The following is a 10,963-nucleotide window of genomic DNA, read 5'->3' on the forward strand; positions in this document are numbered from 1 at the left end:
TACTCTTTACGAAAGGCGCCAAGGGGTCCGCATCTTAACGTCCCATCCGACGGACGCCGTACTCACTCAAAGTGCCCTCCACAAAGCACCTCAAGTAGGGATCGAGATACCTCTGAAAAATATTCAACACCGCCGGGATTTGAACCCGCGCCCTCATGGTGGGAGGCCAGTACGTTAGCCCCCGCACCATCTCGATCCCCATTTTAATTGGAGTAATGCTGACAAATTACACTGGAATTTACCTTCATGTACGTATCTTATACAATATTTTTATGGAGAGAAATGATAATTAACAATTGTGATTTCCTTTATAGTGTTTTTATTCGCACGAGCCGGGTTTCAACTTTTCGTGTCATCTCCATCCAAAGATTATCATTTCTCTCCAATATGGAAAGTTTCAACAAAGTTAAGCCTAAAACTATACGGTTTGACAAGATTGTTTCTTTATTCTTCTCTAGTGCAAGTTTATTTTGGGTGTCGAGTACTCGATCGCGGATGTTAACGCGGAAACTCATCCAAATGAACTACCATAAGCTATTGTTTACCTGCTCCCCTTTCACAGTTGAATAAGTCATTATAGGGTTAGGGTTTTAGGATAGCCTGGTGTATAATCACCACCTGCCACACGCCCTGGCTGTGGCTTGCGAGATACTACGAAAATCTAAATCTAAAAATTATTGCTTCTAAGTAAGACGTTGCTTGAAAATGCCATTAATAGGCCTGGAGCTGAACTTATCTTCGTTTCATGCAAGATAAAATTTATTTGATAATCATGGGTTGAAAGTTAAATTGGCCGAAAAACATCGAGAAGGTTTTGTGATTGTGATAGCAAAAACAAAATTGTTTACGTACGGTGACAACGTACGAAAAACAATATTTCCTCTTTTAACCATAGGATTATGCAATTAATATTAATTTACAATGTAAGTCATAAGGGGGAATGTAGTGAGAGATAAATTCGTAAAATATGAGAATTAACAAATAGTATTTTCCTTCTTTCACAATCATGCATTTAGAAAAAGACATAGATAAAATTTGCATAAGATACACACATTCGTAAAAAAGGAAAAATCTCAAACTCTGTGGCCGGCTAGTCTCTCTCAGAACTCATTCTTTATCATTTATTTCATTTAAACATACTCGTCTGTTTGAATATGAAGATTGGAATTAATAAAATACTATGTCTGTGTCATTCCAAGAAAAATGAATTTGATACCTTCCTTATTAGTATTAATTTAACTATGCTGTAAATTCGTTTGTTAGTTTTGTTTTAAAAGTTATCAACTCGTTTGTTTAAGTTCGTGAAAATTTTGCAAGACGTGATAACAAATAGAACGATAGTCACTGGGGAAAAACAATACATTGAAAAAGGGAAACGGAATATTATATACATACAATATATGCATATAATAATATATATGCATATATATATATATATATATATATATATATATATATATATATATATATATATGTATATATATATAATGCGCTTTTTCCTTTCAGTTCTCTTATTAGTGACGTTCTCTTCTTAGGCTGTGGTATTAGAATTTATACCTCCAAGTTAAACCGCAAAGATTTTTCATTCAAGATGACATGTACTTCCAAAGCTCGCCTTCGATTTTTGTACAACCTTAAATGGATTTAGAGATTCTTTATTCAAATATTTCTTAAGCGTACTTCATCTATAAAGGAAGACGGTAGTAAGAGTACTTTGCTCAGTGGATACCACCAGAAGGGAGATTCTGGATATTTCTAAAACTTTTACTCCACAGCACAGGATCGTTGTATGTCAGAATTTTAAGATTTTTATCTACGCCTTAAATAGTTTTCAAACCATTCCTGTTTGTGTTCAAAATGTTTTCCCTTCAATTCCTTAGGGTAACCAAGTACAGTTTTCCTTCCTACATCTCCCATTTCTTCGGATTCGATGATATTTTCCAAATAACATAAGCTTGGTTTTAAGGTCTTAATATAATCTAAATCTCCTTTCAAAAGTCATAAATAAAAATAATAGATAAATACTTTAAACTAAAAGAACCTCAGAGGTGCTACCCTACCCAGCAATAATACATAATAATGGCAAATTTATCATCTTAAAATCATAGAAATCTCAAATCACATTATATGCTGCATCCCCGTCTGGAGCACCTGAGTATTTTTGAGGGTAGCTCACGAGTCTTGTGTTACTTGTTCCAATTGGGGGTGACGAGGCGGCTGGAGGAGCAAGCCGCAGATACACCTGGTTTTTCCCAAGCTTCTCTTTAACGAGGCATAATTTGCAGACAGGTTCTTTGTATTTGTATTCATCACTCTTTCGCGAGCTATATAACACCTTAAGCTATATATATAAAAATATATATTATATATTTACATAAATATATATATGTGCATATATATACATATACTATATATATATATATATATATATATATATATATATATATATATATATATATATATATATATATATATATATATATATATATATATATATATATATATATATATGTAAATATATACTATATATTTTTATATATTATACAAATTACTACATTAGTATTTTGTACATATATATATATTTATACATATATATATATATGTATATATATACATATATATATATTTCTATATATATATATTTATTTATATATGAAAATATAGGTTATTGTTGAGTCAAACTCTTTTTGGCCATTTTTACCAACGTTGCGAAAACACAAAATTAAGTATTGTGTTTTTTATTGGTAAAGTTTACTTTTCAAAAACTTTAACTATCCCATTTTAATATATTATCATGTTCCAAATTTCACTTTTCAGGGACTAAGATATTTACAAAGGTTTCAAAAATTACCCATGCGATTCCCGTCAGGGACATTTCCGTCAACTGCAATATTTTCTTTCCGTTGACTTTTTAACTTTTATAAATATTTTCTTCTTGAAATATATATTTTAACAAGGGCACCTATTAAATTGCCATTATAGTATTACCACTTAAAATAGTGAATAATCTATTGAATAGTATTTCAAATAATACTTAGGTTTTCGCAACGCTCGGTGTAAGACTATATTGACGATTCTTCCATATCACGTATCATTTCTTTTTTATCTTAGTTGACACCTAATTTAATTTATTTTTGTGACTTCAATCGAATAATAGAGGATACCATATTAATTTTATACGAGTACTATGATTTGCCGAAATGAAGTGCTAATTAACAACATTTTTTAGGCCCATTGATACCGCTTTGTTTTTACTCCCCGTCCATACGTATTGAATCAAAGGAAAGGCAGGTAACTCAAGCCATTTAATTAGCAATAAACATTTAGATCGTGCGAAATCAGTGAACTATCCCTGTGACGCCCACACATCCTTCGAACCCCTTGCCTACCCTCCACATTATTACAGCCCGCCGAAACTGTTCGGACTCGTACGAACATCGGGGGTGGTGTGGGAAGGGAGGTGGTGAGAAGGAATGGTGAAGGGAGAAGAGGGGGGAAGGGTGTGTCGAGATGCGACAGTCCCTCGCGGGGAAAGTGAGCCTAGATAATGAGCCCTCCGTCCGAACAATGAAAATATTTCACTTCTTCCTTTTGGCCTAAAGTTTCGTCGCGGGAACTTCGAAGTTGGGTAGCAGGGAAGGCAAGAGTGAGTAAGGCGAGAGTGTTCGGGGACGTGGGGACGGGAGAAAGAGGAAGTGACAGATGGGGTGACGCCACCGGGAGGGAAATGGGCGGGCGGGAAGAGGAGGAGAAGTGCCCGGGGGAGGATCTTCCCCTGTGGGTACTGCCGGGAGAGTTCTACGTTAGATCGACGCGAATGTTTTAGTGAGTGGGAAGGACGGGAGGGGTAGGAGTAGGCAGGGCGAAGTGGGGAGAGGGGATATGAGGAGGGTCAGGAGCGGGGATGGGCGGGGGTGGGTGGCGAGTGGATGAGTTCCATAACACGCGCGCCGCAAGAGGTGAGCGAGCGAGAGGTTTTCGGGGTGGGGAGAGAGGTAGGCCGGGGGGAGAGTGAAGAAGGGCGGAGGTACGAGGACAGGCGGATGGGAAGGAGTCCTCTGCGTGGATCCTACGAGTGGGGCGGGGGACGGATGGAGGAGGGTGAGAGAGAAGGTGGAAAGAGGAAGAGGGAGATAGTTTGAGGCACCGGAGACAGGAAGGGTGGGGGAGGAGGGAAGGGGAAATCTATTTATACTCAATTTACGTTCTGTTTGAAAGCGGGCGATGGCGGGTGTTTTGGCTCCGGGGGAGGGGGGAGTGGAGAGGAGAAGGGGAATGTTGCGGGGATTTAGTTTGCACGTGGAGAGGAGTTTAGTTGAGTGTAGTGAGGAGGCGTGGAAGGGGGGAAGGGAAGGTAGGGGAGGGGTTCGTCCCTGACGGGCAACGGTAGGGGTGGGAGAGGAGCATTATTTCGCGCGGGATTTTCGCCACCTCCGCATGCGTTCAGTGGGTGTGGGACGCCGGAGAGACCGAGGGCCAAAGCAGGAGTAGGGGAATGGAGATAGGAGCGATGGGGAGAGATTCTAGTTTTTTCGCGTGGCCAGAGGGAGTTGGGAATACTCTACCTACGGCGGGATGTTGCTGCTTGTGTTTGTGCCGTTTTTGGTGATAAAAGCTCTCCCCGCCGCTGGCACTACCTCTAGTCACCTCAAGTGGTATCGCAGCCAGAGAATAGAATGGCTTCCTGTATAACTTTACATAAAAGGCTACCTCTAAACTATAAGTTTTAGGGAGCCTTATATAAAAAATAACCTCAAAAGCTACCTATATCTTACTAAAATATTTGTGCAATTTTTGCAGCGCGATTTTGTTGGAATTCATAACATGCTACATGATAAATCATTTCGGGTTCTTTCCCCAGAAAATTATGGAATTTCTTTCAATATCTATCTAAGAAAACTTTGACTCTAATAAATGGTTTCCTCTAATGCTCTCGCCTTGAGTTTACCAGGTAGTTTTTTTAATCTTAAAAAAAGTCCATCATGTATTAAGTCTACAAACCTTTTTACCTTAATTTCAGTTAGGGCTGTTTACTTCATCATTATCGATTTTCAGGTCGAGTTTTGGTTTGAGGCAGAAATTCATGCTATTTATGTCCCGCCAATCTCTTAATTCCTTCGAAGTCTCTTCGACTGACGTCTCTCATCACCTGCTTCACTCAACTTTCCCTTTTGCCTTCCTCTGAAGATTTTCCTTTATATGAATCCTTCCCTTGCGGCCTTGAATAGGTAGAAAGTGGTTTGCCTAAAATTGCGGCAAATAGGTTTATCTATTCTTAATTCCATTAAAATGTCTTCCATGTATGTCTCTCTTCATTCTAACTTCAAAGTACTCGTTCATTAGTCATCTCATCTATTTCGCTATTATCACCAGTCTTCTAAAGTACGACTTTCCATTTTTTTCTAAAATTTATTTCTCATTTGCCTCGGACTACCAAATTTCACAGCCCCCAATCATGCGCTAGAGATTTTTATAGTCTCTCTCCTAGTATTCATGAGAATATTTTTTCACATTAGTAGCGGTTTATCTGATAGAATATATTCTTCGTATTGAATATGCTGAGTACTCTCTTCCTACTGCTCATACGATCCATGGTGATCTTACAGACAAAAATTGGGAAAATTCCTACATGTGCATTGATACGTAATTCCCTAGATATGTTTGAATAGCGTCTTCTTTGCTTCTGCTGCAGACAATTATCTTATATTTAATTACGCTCATTTTGATGATGAAAGTTTTCATCCATCTCTCCCCGCAGTTGTATCTAGATCTCTTTTCTCTTTTGCAATGACTTCAGCATGTACATGCATAAAAAGTTAGTATCATGGGTTAGTATAATTCCGTAGGTTGGCGTGAAGCAGATCTCCTAGCTATTCTGTTGCCTGCCAATCTCCACATTCCTGGCGCAGACATCTTCCATCACCTGCTTCTCTTAATTCATCCGTGGCCTTCTGTCATTTCTCTCATGTAAGTTTCCTGAAATTATGTAATTCGGTAAATTATCTTACATCGGCACCTAGCCATTTAGCTTCCCTCTTCCTCTTTCCATTAGCTTCTCCCTTTTCCTTCTCCTCGAAGAAATTCTTCAATTGCTAACTCTCTACCTCCATTTTATTTTCAACATTATTCTGAAGCATTGCATTTCCATTTTATCCAATCTTCTTCCAGCTGCTCCCATCCTCAATGTCTCGTAGGAGAAGAAAAGTAAAACCAAATGTTATTATGAATGAACCACTTCCTCTCGCCTAGACGTATCATTATCTAGCTCTTAATAGCTGTCTCTTCTGCCAAACAGCCTTCTTTGCCATTTGATATTCTCCTTATATGAGCTTTTTCCTCCACAAATGATATTCTTGTCAACCCCACAGCAAATGTCTGCCACTTTATTCAGTCTTATTTGAAAATATTTTTCCTTATTTTAACAGTAGACTATGCCTTGATTATACATATTCTTGTTTACCTCGACTTGCAATTAATCGTCCCCTTCTACATATAGGCTAGTATGCCCTCGTTATATTGTCTTTAGCAGGAGGATAGACGTAGACTGGAGGCTTTTTAAATATGGGTGTGGATTAGAATGGAGAAGGTGAAATGGACAGAGAAGAAAACAAATGAGGAAGTACTTGGTATGGTGGGCGAAGAGAGGGATTTGTTGGGAGAAATCCTATGGAGGCAGGAAAAGTGGATGAAGGGGGTATTGACCGGCAGTGGGATGCTAAAAAACTGTAATAGAAGGGAGAATGTTAGGCAAACGAGGAAAGGGCAGGAACAGGATAGGGATTTTGGACGGGATGACGGGAGGAAGGAAGCACTCAGAGATGAAGAGGGACCTGATGCAGAGTAAGTTGCTGGACTTTGTGTTTTGTTAGGAGTCACAAAATATTTGTTTGGTAGTGGTGTCCATCCAAAAACCTACCTTAACCGGTAGATTACCTAATAATAATAATAATATTGTCTTTAATTTATACACAAACACATACCTCGTCTGCAAATTGAAGAACGCTAACCCAATCTTTCTCTATGTCTACATAAAGCACTAAAATATCGCATCCAAAGTTTTGAAATTATATCAAACCAGTTTGAGATGCAAAGTATGAGGTCTTGTACGGATTGATTTTTTACAAAATGCAATACTTCATTTCCTTCATTCTGCCTATTCCCACTTTATCTTTTATGGATAAATCTATCCAATATTTTCCTAATTGGTTCCTTGAGTAGACATTTCCCAATTTGTTGGACGCTATGCAAATAGCCAAGGATAGCTTCCAGTTCGCGTCTTTTCTCGGCATAAATTGGGCAATAAGGGACTCTGTGGTGTATTGCCGTGTCCTCAACTATCATGCATTCACACGTCCCATACTTTTTTCCCTATTTTCTTGAGGTATGATCTAAACTCCCCGTGTCCTGTTGAATTTGCTTAAGTTCCTTGTAAGTTGATCTTCATTCTCTTCTTCATGCTGCATAAACAATATGCTCTACAAACTGCCAATTAACTTTCCCCCACATTCCCATTTTTTACCATCTTTTTATGTACCTCACCATCTTTTGCAAGCATTCTGCCAAGATATACAAAAGCAGACGCCTGTTTAATCGTTTCACCCTCGCCGTGTTTACTCTCACCCTCTCATTGCTCTCATTCTTCTATATAAGCAGATCTGATTTTGTGTGGGTCGTATTTTTTCTCTCAGTTTCATTCCTCTTCTAAAGCTAAACGGGCCTCTTTGTGACTCTGTTCGGGTCTCAACCAGTGATACAGCATCGTCCATAAATCGAAGGATGGTTACACAGGCATCTCCAACATAATACTCGTATCTTATCTCAGCATCCGTACCTTGAGCATTTATCCTTAAAAAAAATATCGGACAGTCAAGGTGACGTTATGCGTCCTTGTTTAATACCTTTTTTTTCTTTTTCCAACAAATAAAAACGGTCTACATATTACCATACTATTACTAATGAATTTTTATTATTATATGGCATTTTGTTTATATTTGCATATCATTATATTATTTCTGAGTTGAAAGAATTTTATCGTAAGGGCTGCCCCATTGTTTCTTGCCGGGCAATACAGAGTTTTAGTGGTGCTTAGTCTGTGTCCGTCCAAAAACTACCTTAGGCAGTTGACTAAAATTATGATATCATCCCTATATTCTAGGGTATTACACGCATCATAGCAAAGTAAATAATTTCATTTTTTCAATTTCAAAATTTGTTTTGATTTCGCTTTTATGCATTGTAATCAAGTTGTAAAGCACCTCCTATGTTCCTTTTCTAGTTTCCGTTTTTCACGAGTCATTTACTTGAAAGAGAGACACTCTTTATATACGTATGTTAGACTGTTTGCTTGGTTCTTAGCGTAGCGCTACGTAGAAGTAGTAGCAAGACAGGTTATAGGAGGTTTTTTTAGCTGTAGAAGTGCATCGGGGTAGTGGCATGGTATTATAGTGTTTCTCTAGGGTGATAAAGTTCGTTAGATTCCATTCAAAATATTTTTTCAAACGAGGCACTGAAGGAATCATACATTCTTCAGTGGTATCACTATATATATATATATATATATATATATATATATATAGTGATACCACTATACTATATATATATACTCAGAGATGACTCCACCACTATATATATATATATATATGTATATGTGTATGTATACTTATGTGTATATATATATATATATATATATATATATATAATATGTATATATGTGTACATACTACCTTGATCAAAAAGTTCCCGGAATAACCACCGTGTGGCGCTCCCATCGTTCCGATTTGAGTTCTGTTTTTTTTGTTAAATTGGTACATCTGTTGTTGATATTCCCTTTAAATCTTAGTGTCATAACTCGACATTTGCAAAAGTTACGTAGCCAAGAGTACATCTATCTCTGTGTGTGTTGGCCATTTTTTACAATTGCAGAAATGGATTTAAATTTGCAACAACGAACTTGTATTAAATTTTGCGTAAAAAACGGATTTAGTGGCGCACGGACGTTGGAAATGTTGGAAAAGTGTTTCGGCAACGATTCTCTAAAAAAAACGGTCGTTTACCAGTGGCACGAGCGGTTCAGAAGTGGTCGTGAGTCAATCGAAGATGATGAACGCAGTGGCAGACCATCGACATCGAAAGTCGGTGAAAAAATTGATAAAGTAAAAGAAATGTTGGTCAATAACCGCAAATTAACCATCAGAGAAATAGCGGAGGACTTGAACATTGCCTATGGATCCGCCCAAGACATTGTGGTTAATGATTTGGGTTTCCGTCGTGTAGCAGCAAAGTTGGTGCCAAAAGACCTCAATTTCATGCAAAAAAGAGACCGTGTTGACGTCGCAAAAGACATGATTTGCGAGGCTGAATCCGATCCCACATTCATCAAAAGGATCATTACTGGAGACGAGACGTGGGTTTATGAGTACGACACGCAATCCAGACATCAGGCAAGTGAATGGCGTTCACCAAATGAGCCGAGACCAAAAAAACCACGTCGTTTTCAGTCAAAAAAGAAGGCAATGCTGACGGTTTTCATGGATTACAACGGTGTAGTGCGTCATGAATTTTTGCCAGAAGGCCAGACAGTAAACAAAGAGTATTATTTGGGCGTTATGAGACGTTTGCGTGAAGCAATTCGCCGAAAGAGACCAGAAATGTGGGCAGAAAACTCGTGGATTTTGCACCATGATAACGCACCGTCGCACAGTGCTATCATTATTCGTAATTTTTTGACGAAAAATGCAACAAATACCATCCAACAGCCACCGAATTCACCTGATTTGGCTCCCTGTGACTTCTTTCTGTTCAATCGAGTTAAAAAACCATTACGGGGAACGCGTTTTAGCAGCCGAGAGGAAGTAATGGAAAAATCGCAGGAAGCACTGATGGACATACCGAAAACCGAATATAAAAAATGTTTCGAGGATTGGATCAAGCGCTGGCATAAGTGTGTTGCAGTCGATGGGGATTACTTTGAAGGGGACAATATAGATTTAGATGAATAAACTTGTATTTTTAATTTTCTGAATAAATTCCGGGAAATTTTTGATCAAGGTAGTATATGTATATATATTATATATATGTATATATATATATATATATGTATATATATATGTATATATATATGTATATATATGTGTATATATATATATATATATACACACATATATACATCGCTTTACAAGCAATCAATACCTATTCATTCACTCGTCATTCTCTCCCTGTTCAATTATGCATTTTCTTCAGTTTCAACTTTTCCCATTCTTTCTTTACTTTCTCTCACGATGGCTTTGCATCCAATTTTTTCTCTTCATAAATATCAAAAGCCATCTACTGATCTTACCCACCTTTAGCACAAACTATCCTGTTATATGCTTCTTTCTATGTACCCACAGACCCTTTCAGTGTTAGTATTTTCAAATATCACTTTTTATTTTATGATTACATTTTTCCGCATAACATTTCAACAATTATTCCTTTCAAACTTTCCTTCGCATCATACACAATCTCGTTTTCCATATTTTTATCCCATTCCGCGTGTTTCCGCTTGTATTCACACTGAATTGCCGGCCCCGGTGGCGGTGGGGTACTTCCTCATCTGCCAACACAGAGGTCGCGGGTGTATGTAATTTTCAAATTGTTATATCAATGTTCAAAGGCCAATGTAAAGCTCGAAGCGCTGATTTCGGACTAATCCCAATAAATAAATTCTTACTTTTTTGTCCTGAAGCTTGCGTTCCTTAAATCTTGCGCTCTTACTTATCTTTCCTGATATCTTATCCAGATCTACTTTTAAAACTACTAGCCAATGATCTTTTCCACATTCACCTTCACTCATTGCGCTCATACTATTCATTAATGTTCCTGGCAATTGTCATCCTAGAAACTCCTCTTTTCTGTTCATTCAAATAATAGATTTATGATCAAGAGACGAGACAAACAATCCTTTTTCCATGGAAATAATCGACAA

Source organism: Hetaerina americana, unplaced genomic scaffold, assembly GCF_022747635.1.
Source record: "Hetaerina americana unplaced genomic scaffold, ioHetAmer1.1.p SCAF_1, whole genome shotgun sequence".
In the NCBI taxonomy this organism is placed as follows: Eukaryota; Metazoa; Arthropoda; class Insecta; order Odonata; family Calopterygidae; genus Hetaerina; species Hetaerina americana.